Source organism: Dermochelys coriacea, chromosome 16 (assembly GCF_009764565.3).
Source record: "Dermochelys coriacea isolate rDerCor1 chromosome 16, rDerCor1.pri.v4, whole genome shotgun sequence".
Lineage (NCBI taxonomy): Eukaryota > Metazoa > Chordata > Testudines > Dermochelyidae > Dermochelys > Dermochelys coriacea.
In genome coordinates this window covers 23,059,031-23,073,965 of record NC_050083.1, presented here as the reverse complement: position 1 = coordinate 23,073,965, position 14,935 = coordinate 23,059,031, and the positions used below count along the sequence as shown (strand labels likewise).

The window sequence follows — 14,935 nt, the reverse complement described above, 5'->3', positions numbered from 1 at the left end:
GAGATTTCTGAGTTTGTTCAAGGAGAGAGGAGATAAGGAGTCTCAGTCGCTCTTACTCTAATATGTCAGACTGATGGTTGGAAGAAAATGGATACCATTCCTCTCTGAGCAGCATGAAGCCTAAGGGCAAGATTATATACATCCTATGCTGTCAATTTGTGCGGATAAACTAAGAACACTGAGCATCTTAAGTCCATAAATTAGATTTTGGTGCAGAATTCTTAGGGCCTAGTATATCACTCTGTTACCATGATTTCAATGGAGTTGCATTGGTGTAAGACTCAAGTAGTAGAGTGGTGAATTAGGTTCTTCATTCAGACATTTTAAACATATTAACAAATTCTTAATAAAAAATATACTGAAATAGATTAAAATTTACTTTTAAAGCAGCAGTAGTAAAATTTAGTAATAGGTTTAGCACTTGGAAGTTTAAATGCTGCAAATTCTCACCAAGTGTTTATCTGGGGAAGTGAATGGGAGGAGAATACTGTTTGGGAGATTTGATTGAAGCCTTTAAAATTGGGGTTTGCGTTGCTTCTTCTGTTTTACCATGAGTCACTTAGTCATTTCACATATAATTAATGTGTTTTAACTTTATGCACTTAGAGATATTTGATATGTGTATTTTAAAAATCTAATTAATAAATAGATATGTTAGTGTGATTGGACCATCTCAGGTGGGATTTTCTCTTCAAGGGGCAGCCTTCTTAGGTGGAGTTTTTCCTATACTGTGGTGTATAGGACATTGCTTGTTAGCCCTACACCACATGGTGGTGCTGTTGATTCCAGATTACTCCCAGGCCCAATGATTCGTGCCATGAATAGGTTCCGACCCATCTGAGAAGCCATGTATGTGCTTGTGCTCCTGTCTAATGAGAGCAAAGCCCTGGGTTACGACTAACTGGAAGGAATTGCAGAAGGAGTGCATGTGCAAGTTCCACCAGCTTCTTCTGGAGTCAGTAATGTTGGTTTTTTTATTTGTATTAAAAAAAATTAGAATCATATATTTAAAGTAACGTTTAATAAGTGCAGTTTTATTTATTAGAGTTCTCCTTACCTCCCACATACCACTGTCACTCTGAGCACTATGCTGTAGACTGAAATATTCAATAGAATAAAAATAATATAGCACCCTGCAAAATATAAATCAGTTAAGTAGGTACAGAAATTGAAACAGGATGGGCCTTAATGTCTGATTTTAACTTGTTTGAGACATGCATGCACACACAGAGGAACAAAGAGGAATCAATTTCATATTCTCAGCTTTATTACAAAATCCACGAACAGTAACTGGATTAGGACATTTCAATTCCCACACATCAGCATTTCTGACACTTCACATTTGCATATTCTGTGGTCTAATGGTCTTGCTTAGTTAGGTGCAGGACTGTTTCTTTTACTCAGTCCTACAATGTATACACACAGTTTTGAGGTGGACTTCTTGCCTGATAAGCCACTGACCACATAAATTCACTCTTTAGCCAAATTTAAGGTTGACATGCTCAGGATTTGTCATAGGCAAGATCACATACTATCAACCTCATGTTGAAATATCTCAGAGTAGAACATGCCATTCATTACTGTGCCACCAAAGTTGTTCACTAGATGGTTTCTAAGGATTTACTGAACCAACAGTTATTCAAGAGTGGCAAAGAGTCCTGTGGCACCTTATAGACTAACAGACGTATTGGAGCATGAGCTTTCGTGGGTGAATACCCACTTTGTTGGATGCATGTAGTGGAAATTTCCAGAGGCAGGTATAAATATGCAAGCAAGAATCAGGCTAGGGATAATTAGATTAGTTCAATCAGGGAGGATAAGGCCCTCTTCTAGCAGTTGATGTGTGAACACCAAGGGAGGAGAAACTGCTTTTGTAGTTGGCAAGCCACTCACAGTCTTTGTTTAATCCTGAGCTGATCGTGTCAAATTTGCAAATGAACTGAAGCTCAGCAGTTTCTCTTTGAAGTCTGGTCCTGAAGTTTTTTTGCTGCAGGATGGCTACCTTTAAATCTGCTATTGTGTGTCCAGCAAGATTGGCCTTGAGAGGCAGGCCAGTCCTCGCCCACAATCTGCCAACCTGAAGCATATTGTCACCAGCAACTACACACCTCACCATAGTAACTCTAACTCAGGACCAATCCATGCAACAAACCTTGATGCCAACTCTGCCCACATATCTACACCAGCGACACCATCACAGGACCTAACCAGATCAGCCACACCATCACCAGTTCATTCACCTGCACGTCCACCAATGTAATATACGCCATCATGTGCCAGCAATGCCCCTCTGCTATGTACATCGGCCAAACTGGATAGTCCCTACGTAAAAGGATAAATGGACACAAATCAGATAATAGGAATGGCAATATATAAAAATATACTTCAACCTCGCTGGACACACAATTTTCAGGAAGGAATTTTCCTCCAGGGCAGATTGGAAGAGGCCCTGGGTTTTTTTTTGCCTTCCTCTGTAGCATGGGGCATGGGTCACTTGCTGGAGGATTCTCTGCACCTTGAAGTCTTTAAACCATGATTTGAGGACTTCAATAGCTCAGACATAGGTGAGAGGTTTATTGCAGGAGTGGGTGGGTGAGATTCTGTGGCCTGCATTGTGCAGGAGGTCAGACTAGATGATCATAATGGTCCCTTCTGACCTTAATGTCTATGAATCTATGAATCTATAAATCTTTAACACTTAGAAAAAGCAGAGTCTAAACTTTAGAAACATCAAATGAAGTATTTGTAAAGAAAATGCCTTCAGTTGAGAAATACTGCAGCAGAAAAGCATTGCCATGTAAAGGTCTAGTTTAATTGTACTCTGTAGGAAACATTGTCATTAGGAGGCATGTAGGGGGCATGTATGAAGTTGCCAAATAATGCCATGCTGAAGTTGGTAAAGAAATATTGGAACTTGAAGACAAACTGCTGTTCTAGGCTCTAGGATGGCCCACTTGAGGAGATTAAAGTTAGGTGACGTTATAACTGGAAGGCACTCTGAAATAAGAATCAGTATTGCAGAATAATAAAGATGCAGAGCTGGAAAAGACTAGGGTAAATACTAACTGGAAGCACACAGCAATAAGCCAGCAAGAATCCTGTGCATGAATGTGTATCAAGCACACAGCAAGAAGTGCTGCTCTACATAATAGCAATCTTTTCAGCAGTTTCCTTCTAAGAGGAAACAAAATCTTCTTCAGATGATTCATCTATCTGTGTGTCTGTCTAGGTACTTACAGGGCTCCATCGCCATAGTATCTAAGCACCATTCAGGATTTTAAAAATAGAAATGATGATAATCTCTAGAGAGATAAGGTGAGTGAAGTAATATCTTTTAATGGACCAACTTCTGTTGGTGAGAGAGACAAAGCTTTGAAGTTACACTGAGCTCTTCTTCAGGTCTGGGAAAGGTACTCAGAGTATCACAGCTAAATACAAGATTGAAGAGATAAGTTTGGGATAAGTAGTTCATACATATCATATTCTAGGTGACCATTGAAGGTAAAGTGGGCCCATTAAGATCCCTATAGTAATAGGACAAAAAGGGGGTTTAGTGGATTACAGATTATTGTAATAAACCATAACAATCTCTCTCTCTTCTTTTCGTACATGCCTGGGAACTAGGGTGATTAATTTTATATGTTATTTTTAATGCATTTATTTATTTTAGTGCTTATCTGTGTAAGACAGAAGATTATTCAGGGAACACCAAGTAAAAAAGATGAGTTTTGCATTTAGTTCTGAAAGCAATAAGGTCCATGGTCATTCTTATAATTTCAGATAATCGGTTTTACAGTCTTGATCCAGCTCCTATGAAAGTCTTATCTCTGGCACTCATGAGTCAAGCCCTTGGAGGACTTTGAATAATAAAATGGAGACCTTGACCTGGACTCCATATTCAATGGGTAGCCATGGCAGACAGTGGAGCACTACCGAGATGCACTCCCACTGACCTGTGTTGCAAAATTGATGGGTTGCTGCTTTTTACACCAGGTGGAGTATTTTCAGGGTATGTGGCTTTATTCGTAGATATAAGAAATTGGAATAACCAAGCCTGGAGATTACAGATGCATGGATTGCTGTGGTCAGGTCTATGTCCATTAAGATGGGGTGCAATTTTCTGTCCAGTCATAGTTGGAAGCAGGAGTTTGGGCTCACCATGGCTATTTATGCATTCAAATGCAATGTGAAGAGTCCAAAAGGACACCAAGACTGCAGACTGAGTTATCACATGATATCCCATGATCGTAGGGGATATCACATAAGAGAAAGGCTCTTCACAGCACTTACCATTTCCCTGTTCTCACCAGGCTTAGCTCAGTCTTACTTGGGTTCAGTTTTAGCCAGCTGTTCATCCAGATTCTGCTTTCAGGTAGGCATTGTGATAAGTGGGAGATGGTACTGCTGTTTATGTTTGATGTAAAAGATGTACAAGTGGGCAAGATCTGCATGCTGCAGACACTTCAATCTGCATTGTCTCACCAGCTCTCCCAACAGGATTGTATAGCTATTGAGTGATACAGGGGAGAGGACTGTGCATTGTAGGACTGCACAGATGGAGGAACAGTATGAGATTCACCTTCTATCTTTGGTATGGAAGGAAGACTCCAAACCATTTCAGTGTGTTTGTGTTAATCCAGCAGACTCTTGGATGTGGAACATGAGCATTTGGTGACCAGCAATATCAAATGCCACAGCAAGATCCAGGAGGGTAAACATGGATGTGTTTCCCATGTTTATGAACAGGAGGAGGTAATCCAGAAGAGCAATAAATGCTGTTTATTTGTTATGGTCTGGCTTGAATTATTCTCCAACTCATTCTTCAGCCTATTAAAAAACGGTCCTTATGCTTCTCTTATTGCTGCACAAAAGTACTGAAATGCAATACCACATAGACATTGTGGTATAAGTAGATATAAAACTGTGCTGCCTTTGTTTTCTTTGTATCGTACCTCTACATTTCAAAGAATTCTGTCTGTGAGTGAAGATATACCAGCCGTTTTGTTCTACGAGTCATTGCAGCCTGTTAAAGACAAAACACACATATTGTGCTCTTTCATGAAAACTTTACTTTTGTGCTTATTGTTGTGTTTTCTTTAATCTAAAATAAAAGCCACTTTAGTCTGAAAGTACATGGTTGCCCTTTGTGTAAGGAAAACATATAAATCATCCATATGTAGAGCCCTACCAAATTCACAGTCCAGTTTGGTCTATTTCACGGTCATAGGATTTTGAAAATAGTAAAGTTTATGATTTCAGATATTTAAATCTGAAATTTCAGTGTTGTAATCGTAGGGGTCCTGACCCGTAAAGGACTTGTGGGAGAGGGGTCGCAAGGTTATTATCAGGGGGTTGCAGTATTGCTACCATTACTTCTGTGCTGCTGCAGGCGGCGGTGCTGCTTAAAGACCTGGGCAGCTAGAGAGTGGTGGCTGCTGGCCAGGAACTCAGCTTTGAAGGCAAAGTCACCACGAGCTCAGCACAGTAGTAAGGATGGCATGGTGTGGTATTGCCACCTTTACTTCTGTGCTGCTGCCTACAAAGCTGGACCCTCAGTCAGCAGCAGCCGCTCTCCGTCCACCAGCTCTGAAGGCAGCAGTGCAGAAGTAAGGGTGGTGTGGTACGGTATTGCCAGCCTTATGTCTGCGCTGATGCTGGGTGCTGCCTTCAGAGCTGGGCGCCCAGCTAATAGCCGCTGCTCTCTGACAGCCCAACTCTGAAGGCAGCACAGTAATAAGGGTGGCAATACCATGACCCCCACCTAAAATAACCTTGTGAGTCCCCTGCAACTCTCTTTTGGGTCACGACCCCCAATTTGAGAAACGCTGGTCTCCCCTGTGGTATAGGGTATAGTATAGGGTAAAAGAACACAAAAGACCAGATTTCACAGTCCATGACACTTTTTTTATGGCCGTGAATTTGGTAGGGCCCTATCCATACATCCAGAATAGGTTCTTTTGGCTGATACCAAATACTTTTGTATATATTGAGGCAAATTTTTTCTTAAAATCATTAAGTGTTGCCAACTCTCACAATTTTATTGGTTTTGTAGGGTTGCCAGTTTTGGTTGGATGTATTCCTGGAGGTTTCATCACATGACATAATCTTTCTTTAAAGATTAATCTTTAATTCCTGGAGACTCCAGGGCAATCCTGGAGGGTTGGCAACCCTAATTTTTGGTAGTCTTGGAGTTATGTGATTATGTGAAAATTTCAGCTTTCATTTTAAAAGGTAAGTTTCTAACCCTCATGATGATGGAGAAACACTTGAAAAAAATGAACCCTAAAAGCTTAAAAACCAACAAGCAAATAAAAAGAATCCAAAATTTCATCTTTAAAAAAAGAACATGTATTTTAAGCCAGTCTCACGATTCTTCGGGGAGGTGGGAGAGGCCTGACTTATGTTTTTTGAATGTTTAGGATTGGCAATACAGGTAACATTAGTTGCAGTTGTTGATTTATTTAAGTTATGGATGGAAAAAGCTGCCTAAAGGTCTTGAAGCTGCAGATGTGGATGTATAGGGAATTTTCATAATATTTAAAGTAAATGATGATTCATATATACTAAGGTCAGAAGGGACCATTCTGATCATCTAGTCCAACCTCCTGCACAACGCAGGCCACAGAATCTCACCCACCCACTCCTACGAAGAACCTCACCTATGTCTGAGCTATTGAAGTCCTCAAATCATGGTTTAAAGACTTCAAGGAGCAGAGAATCCTCCCTCAAGTGACCCGTGCCCCATGCTACAGAGGAAGGCGAAAAACCTCCAAATGATGCAAACTACAGAAATACATAGAGAAGAGGGGAGAAAAATGTATTTCCTCACTGGGATGCTATTGAACATTTAGAGCCAGAAAACAAAGAGTTTAGAGGGAGACATTTTTCTAGCTTCCCCATATAAATAAGCCACTGGTTATTGTTAACAAAGGATTCTATAGAGGAGGAAGAAGTGGTCTGTTGAGAGACAGTAACTCTAGGAAATGTTCCCCAAATTTAGATCTCCTTTCACTATAAAAGGGTTCATTTCAGGTCAATCATCCTGTGCTCTTTAGGGGAATGAATCTCCAGCATGGCTATTTATATTAAGGGATTTTGTGAGCTTGAGTTATAGCTATTGGTATAATCATAGGTTTTAGAAATAAAAGTAGTTATTTCTTACTCCTTTGTGAGTGGGGCATGAAAAGGTCATTCAGTGTATGGTACTTCAAACACTGCAAAAGGAAATATATTTTACCACTTACTTACAGGTTATTTACTATACAGGAAGTATACATAATATTGCCGCACTGCTATGCAGAACTGGGAGGAAAGGGTCTTATTCTATATTTAAGATCTAGTTAAATTTGTTTTATTTTTTATAATAAAAAGTTAATCATAGATATTGGGTTGTTTAAGAACAGCATGCGGCAGACATCAGATTTGCAATAATGAACAACATCTGTAAAAAAGAAGTCTCCTAACAATGTGGTAACCTTTCTCTTCAGATGTGCAATGTAACAGGGAAAGTTTTGTATCTTTGTGTATGTACCTTATACAATATCTGCCCCTACAAAATAATGAATCCATCTTTCTCAAAACCAGAAATGAGAGAGAGTTCACAAGGAGAAGCAAATTGCCTGAATTTTGGTCCTTCTTTGACAAGTTAATTCCCTTGAAAGCCTAATATAGGGAATTATAGTAACATGTATGATCATTTTCTGGTGGTGATTCACCGTTAATTATTATAGAGTATTTTATTACCAATTCAAAGACTTCTATGTAATTTAACTTGTAAATTTTAACAAAAAAATCCGCAACTGTCTATGGAGCATTTAAATGGCAACCCATTGATAATTGGTAGTGACTGCCTAGAAGGTGTTATCTATATTTATCCAACAGAAGTCAATTAAATATCTAAATCCAGACCAATAAGGTGCATAAGAAGGCACACATGAATCAAACCCATTTTAAACTGTTTTAGTAATACACTTTCCTCTATAGAGTGAGAGGAGAAGAGAGATTCTGTTGTCTGGATTTATGTATTCTAGGATCTGAGTTTAGTGATGTAGTCCAGGGAACCAGACTTCTTGATTCTAAAGTCCTGTCAGGCAGGCTGACTACACACTGTAGCATTCAGCTTGGATGGGTTAGCGGATTAACAAGAATGATTCTAAATGAGGTTTCTGGGACAGAGCTATACCAAAGTAATATACCCAAAATTAATTTACTTAAAAAGCAAACATTACAGCCCAGGAGTTTGCTAACTCCTGGTGGCCAGAAATGCTTGGTTAAACTTGTGGTGCACTGTGAGGCAAGGTAGTGCCACACTACACTGCTGTATGTCGATGGGCATAGACAAATTAGGTCTTGGGGAGAATTTAGGCCCCAACCCCCCAAAAATTAGTAATTGCATTTATAAATAAAGTAAACATTGAGTTTGGAACAGAAACTAACTCCCACCCCAGATAAAAAAAGTTGTCTACACACCCACATGATATCATTTGACGGCATCCCACAGAATACTATGTACACAGAAAAACTAAACATAATACTATAAAATGGTGTCAATGAGCAGTGATTTCATAACTGAGAACAGAAGTATTTCTGTGAGGTTCACAGTCAGAGGAGAATAGCAAAATGTAGTCATTTTGATAGAGAAAACAATGGAATATCAACATTACACAAATTTCATCTGCAAGAAAGAATGCTATCATTTAATAGGAAACAAAGTTTGCCATGAAAAATAATTATGTAAAAAAAGAGCAGAAATAAAAATGGGAGACAATGGGAAAAAATCAACAATAATAATTGGCCCTTATCATCTGAGGAAAAGTTACAAACATTCATCGATTAAGGCTCACAACACCTCTGTTAAGTATGATTTCAGCATATGTAAAAGACACTCCCTACACTTTAGATTTCAAATAAATCTGTTATTTTGCTGAGATCTATTCATTTATTTATTTATTTTGCTGAGACTAAACAAGCCCAGTTCCCTCAGCTTCTCCTCCTAAGTCATGTGGCCCAGCCCCCTGATAATTTTCGTTGCCCTCTGCTGGACTCTCTTCAATTTATCCACATCCTTTCTGTAGTGGGGGCCCCAAAACTGGACGCAATACTCCAGATGTGGCCTCAACAGTGCTGAATAGAGGGGAATAATCACTTCCCTTGATCTGCTGGCAATGCTCCTACTAATGCAGCCCAATATGCCGTTAGCCTTCTTGGCAACAAGGGCACACTGCTGACTCATATCCAGCTTCTTGTCCACTGTAATCCCCAGGTCCTTTTCTGCAGAACTGCTGCTTACTACTTCTCTATCTCAGAGGCTTAAGAACCTGATCCTGCAAAGTGCTAGGTGGCCACAATTCCTACTGAAGAGTTCACAGGAGTTTTGTGTGCTCAGCACCTCACAGGAGGTGCTTAGCTCTTTGCAGAAATGGGCCCTTAGTGATTAAATACAAGTTTAACTCTAATACTAAATAATATTGTATAGTATAGTATTATACTCCAAGAAAAATAAAAAAGCTGTGCAGTTAACACTCTATCGCCCAACTGATAACGATGTTAAAGAAGCATTTTAAAGCTCTGTGTTATGCAGTGAAATACACTATTTTCTCATGCTATTGTTAGCATCTGTACAATGGAACCATCTCTATCATTTATATGACTATAATTTCATTCATATTGGAAAACACATTAATTGTTTTATGCTGCTGCAGTCCCCAAAGGCCTTACTTCAGAGATATCTATTATTTTCAGTGATACATCATGTGTTTGAATAAAAGCTCATATCTGTGTGCTTTCCCTTGACATTCTGCATGACCATAGGGAAGCAAGGTGGTTAAGGGATCTAGAGGAAAACAGTAGATTATTTATTCTTCTTGAAAAATACTAACATTGATATAGAAAAGGAATAATAAATTTACATTTTAAAAGCATTTGACAAGGTTATTTATGTAGATTAGAGTTTCACATTCTGAAGTAATAAAATAGGAACTCCTTGGCTTCACCATAAGTCTTTTGGCTCAATGTATCCAAAGCTGATATCTTTGTATTCAATGAGAAGAGCCTTCACCCAAAAATCCCATGATCTCTCTCTGTCTTTGATGCCTCACATTCACCTTTGTTCCTCCATATCTCCTAGATCTGTAAATCTTCCTCTCATTGTGGATCTGTACCTGGTGCTATGTTGATTATTCCTATGCAAAAAAAATTATTTATATCCTCATTTCTCATTTTGACAGTTGTACCTACTTCTGTACTCCCCAAAATATATTTGCCACATTTCAGTCTGCTCAAATTATAGATGATTGTTTCTTCACCTATAACAGAAAACAATAATATATTACCCAATTCCTATAAAATTATATAGTTACAGAAGCTGAGATAATCAACTCTCATGTTTCAGGGTGTCAACTGATCTCTCCAATGGTAAATAATCCACAACACCAAATGTGCAATAGTTCTGGGGCATTGTGAAAAGGTTTTTCTTTTTCTGAAGCATCAGGTACAGTCACTGATGGAGGCAGTATACAGTGCTAGATGGGCCAATGAGCTAATCCATAAATAGTGAGGCATATCATGTGGTAAAGAGATTTCCAAGTCTGAGGATGATACAACAACTTGCATTTGACAGAAACCAGATATTGAAAGATATCTGCCAGTTTGGCAGGAAAAGAGTAAGTATGTGCATATGTGTCCATGTTTGTGTTAAAGAGAGAGCTAAAGCAAGTGAGACTTACTTTACCGATTAACAATACAATATTACATATTGTATAATGATACAATCTAATCAAAATGATAGCAGAGGTCATAGTAATCTGGATAGTATGGACGAAGTTGTGGTTTATGGTTAAGTTTGTCTCAAAATCTCAACTGAGATTTAGACAAGTTGCAGCCTGGACAAAACAGACTGTTAAATTAAACCGCAGAATTTTACATTACTACATCAAGAAACAGGGAAGAAAGAGACAAGACCTTTTTTTTATAAGACGCCTAACCCAGTTTTGCAGATACAATAATACATTTGTTAGTCTCTAAGGTGCCACAAGTACTCCTTTTCTTTTTGCGAATACAGACTAACACGGCTGCTACTCTGAAACCAATAAATTTGAATATTTCTGATAACCTTTGGATAAGTTTGCAAACTCTGGTGGATGTTTGCCCCATCCTTCAGCTACAGATATATTTGGAGGCATTTATAAATGTGAGTTGTCCTCAATATTATTCAGTTAGTACTAGATTTTGTATGAATAAATTAGAGCCTTTATGATGAAAAAGAAAATGCTGGTCCAAAAAGTTGAACATTTCATTTTCTGCCACTCCAGGTGGCTAAGATGTAACAGAGACATTTTCCCAAGTAAATTCAGGTCAGAGTATGCTTCAGAGGGGTTGTCACTGAATGAGGAGAAGCAGTAATTATTTTCTCATGTATCTGTGGCCAAAAGTGCCCCAGGCACTCAACATAGGTTCTGCAACACTCAACCAAATCTGACCCAGAGCATACGATATAGGTTCCTTACCTCTCGAGGAAGTGAACTGAGCCTTTTCGGATCGTCTGGATAGTATCCTAGGGCTTTCACTCATCCTTTAATTCCTGGATTATTTTCTTTTCCTTAAAGGTCCCCTTCTGCTGCCCTTTCGTTTGCTGTTAAATGGCTCATCTCTACTGGGAAGATTATTCACAGTTAATCAGCTCATCTATTCTGAGACAGTGACAATGCTGGTCTATGAATATGCCAGCAGGCATTGCTGTAACAGTTTTGCTCTGTGGTTAAACCCTTTCCTTTCCTGAGGGGCTCCACTGTATCCACTGCACCACAAACATAATACAATTACCACCAAACTAGTATGCTGGCTACAGATACTAATGCTGTCAGCAGAATTGGAGAAAAAGCAATTTGTGTTATTTAATGAGCAGCTTGTTTACATAAATAAACCAGGTGAGGTGAAAAAAGTGATGCTCTGCAGTATGAAACACAAGTGAATATTAGGCATATGGAGAGAAAATATTTCCGCACTTCTGTTTTTTTCATAATCATTTGGGTTGTCTTGTGTCCTTTCATTGTGAATAATGAGATAAGCTTTTCCCAGTCTTTTGGACAGGCACTATTTCTGTTGGTTGTACCATGGCCTCTTCTTGTATAAGTAGAACAATGAAAAGCAGATACCTGTGTCCTGCTAACTTGAGGTTGGTTGGGTGCTGTCTTCACATTTAAACTTTAAGGGAGAATACATGCACATACCTACCAGAGATTCCCTCTCCTGGATCAGACTTGTCTATCTCAGCTGGCTGGACTGGCTAGACTGCAGTTGAGTCTCAAAAAGATCTTGGCCCATGGTATGCTGGACCCTCCTCTCCCCTGCCATGTGTCTCTCGTCATCCAACTCTTCCCTGCCGTTCATGTCAAGGGGTAGTGTCTTGGACTCCACCAAGGTATCCCTGGTAGTCTGTGGGATGCTAATGAGTCTTTGCCAAGTATGGCATGCAGCTCATTGTAAAAGCAGTATTTTCCCTGCATCAGATCTACTGTTGGTCTCCTTGGCCTTGTGGTCTGGCTGCTGCAGTTCCTTTGCTTTCATGTGACACTTCTGCTGATTCCTGTTGTACCCTTTTGTTAGGGTAAACATAGGTCCTTCAGTGTTTACACTCACATTATATGTTGATCAGAGTTCGACACTGTTTGGGAATGTGGTATCGCTGAATCCTTATAATGGGGCACTTACATTGGTGGGAGGCAAATTTGAATGTAGACAGATGCATAAATAGGTTGACACAAAGGCGACTTATGTCACCCTAATTGTAGTTTAAACCAGGCCTCAGAGCTCTAAAATCCACACGATTACTCAGATTGCCTACAAATTTTGTGTATCTCATTGACGGACAGGGTTTGATCAGTAATCCAAATTTGGGGCCATATGATGACCAAGGAGTTCAAGAGGTACAGCTCCCCACAAACAGCTTTTTCTAAAGTTGACATACTTTGGCAGTGATTTTTTTGCACAGAGAGATCAAACCAGTGTTGAGATCATCGCTCCAGGGTCTCAAATGCTTGAGAGTTATTCCAGAGTGCAAGCTCCTATTAGCCCTTTGGGGGCAATCAAATTAAAACACTGGCAAAGAGATTTTGGCTTTTCAGTTAGGTGTGCTGCTGAGCACCGCTAAGGCTCACATGGCAAGAGGATTACACTGAGCTTGTATGGACAGAGGAGCCAACACAGTTCGTAGCCTTGAACATTTCATACCAGCCAGATAGCTCAAGAGGCTAAGTAGAAATGCTTTGAACCTGATTTACCCAGCCAGGGTCAGTCTGAGTTCCCACTTGGGCAGAAATCTGGTAAGAATAGAAAGCATATTGATAAAGTTTGTCTCCATTAGGGTTTTATTATTATTTATTTTGGGGGAAACCACTGAGCATTCTTAAGTACTTACTGTTGCCTCTCTGCTTAGAAGTAGCAGATTTCAAGGCCTTGCAGTTCGGTTTCCCCTTCTTGTTCAACCTATCCAATGGTTTTATAATACTTACAAACCCAAACATCTAAAATTGTCTTTTTGACAGTGTAAATCTCTCCTCACTAGCTGTGTGCCTGAGGTAGGTCACATCTTTTTGAAATAGCTTACATATATTTCAGTTCAGTTTCAGTTTAGCACCCTTAATCTTATCAAAGACCATTTGTACATGTATCAATTCCTGCTCAAAAAAGTCTCAGCATGCATCAGGATATCATCCAGGTATAAGACAGGGTGAGACAGGTATGCCATACAATACCCTTCCATAAGCCTCTCAAAGGTGGCAGGGTGTTAAACAAGCCAAAAACCATTAATTTAAGTAATCACAGTATTTCTCCAGATGCAAACGTAGTCTTTCCCCTGTCTTTTGGATCACTTCTACTTGCCAATACTTAGTTTTAAGATCCATTGTGGAAAACTAAAATATCTGCTGCTAATAATAAAAAAGAATCCTTCTAAAAAACTTAATTCAATTTCTAAAGTCTACACAGAATATGGAAATCTGACCATTTTTTCCTTATGTCTGAGGCCCAAGGACTGGCTGAAGAATCAATTATTTATACATTCCTAATACAATCCCTCAATGGTTTGTAAAGCTCTTTGAGTGTAGAGCACTGTGCTGGAACAACTCCAGAAGGAAGTCTTGGAGTTCACCTTCAAAACTTCTCCACGCCCCCGCTCCCCAACCCCTTTAAAATTTTTCTGTTTTCTTTTGTCAGTATTTATTAGATGCAGTGGCATGTATTTTGTGGTTCCCTTTTTACCATTTTTGTTCATACAAAACACTCAACCTGCTAATAGTTCTCACTGTCAACCTTATGTTCCTCCCATTGGATCTCTGTAGCAGATTTTCTCCCTACGTCTCTGTTCTCCTCCTCAGGCAGTTTTAACCTGTCCCTCTTTGACTCTGTTGTCAGGCTACTCTGATCTACTCCTCATGACTTCCTTCAAAGCCCTCCCCTCTAAGGCCCCAGCATGCTCTTTTAAGTCTAATTGTGGGTCAAGTGATCAATCACAAATGCACTGGCCTCTTCCTTCTTAAAGGGCCAGTGCTATCTTATGACAACACCTTTCCTGCAATTTATTATATAGTTATTAGTCATTATGATGCCATCCATTATCTCAGTTGCCCAGACCTCTTGTTCCAGTTCTTGAGGTCCAATTTTTAAACCTAATTTTCCACATTTTTTGGATGAGTGCATGTTCTTCAGTCATTGTCTCCATTTGAGACCAATAAGGCTGTTTATTCAGGGTCTTCCAGGCCTTAGCATTTTAGCATATCTAGTTTAATAACTGTTACATTTGAGTCAGTGTCCACAATTCCTGTACATTGCACATTTTCTGTTAATCTCTTCAATAGTCTTATACTTATTATTGATTTCAGAATGGTAGCCATGTTAGTCTGTATCAGCAAAAAGAACGAGGAGTACTTGTGGTACCTTA

At 39.3% G+C, this 14,935-nt stretch overlaps 1 long non-coding RNA gene across 2 annotated transcripts; it reads right to left on the bottom strand.

Annotated features, from left to right (window-relative positions):
• Nucleotides 1-9,923: 9,923 nt before the first annotated feature.
• Nucleotides 9,924-14,428, bottom strand: LOC122456926. 2 transcript variants are annotated; one of them, XR_006276103.1, is made up of 4 exons: nt 13,415-14,428; nt 13,278-13,316; nt 11,505-11,647; nt 9,924-10,304 (listed from the first exon to the last, which is right to left on the bottom strand). It is a non-coding gene; the product is annotated as an uncharacterized LOC122456926 (long non-coding RNA). The 2 variants fall into 2 exon arrangements; XR_006276102.1 differs by lacking the exon at nt 13,278-13,316 and having other exon boundaries at nt 11,505-11,650.
• Between the last annotated feature and the right edge of the window lie 507 nt (nt 14,429-14,935).